Raw genomic sequence first — 242 nt, forward strand, 5'->3', positions numbered from 1 at the left:
TTACCTTTCGTTTCAGCTGGTTTACACCCCTGTCAAGCCTTGCAGCCCGGAAAACAACCCTATCATGAGCTTGTACTTCATGCATTTTTTTTTTTCCCCAGCTGACAGTGGCCACAATCCAACCCGCCGAGCTCTCCGATTGGCCACAGATTAAAGTCCAGCAAATATTTCTGAGATCTAGGGCTATATATATATCATAGCATCATAGCAAGATGCAATCTTTTGTTGTTGTTTATAGCAAA

The sequence above is a fragment of the Geotrypetes seraphini genome, chromosome 11 (assembly GCF_902459505.1).
Source record: "Geotrypetes seraphini chromosome 11, aGeoSer1.1, whole genome shotgun sequence".
NCBI classification, from domain to species: domain Eukaryota; kingdom Metazoa; phylum Chordata; class Amphibia; order Gymnophiona; family Dermophiidae; genus Geotrypetes; species Geotrypetes seraphini.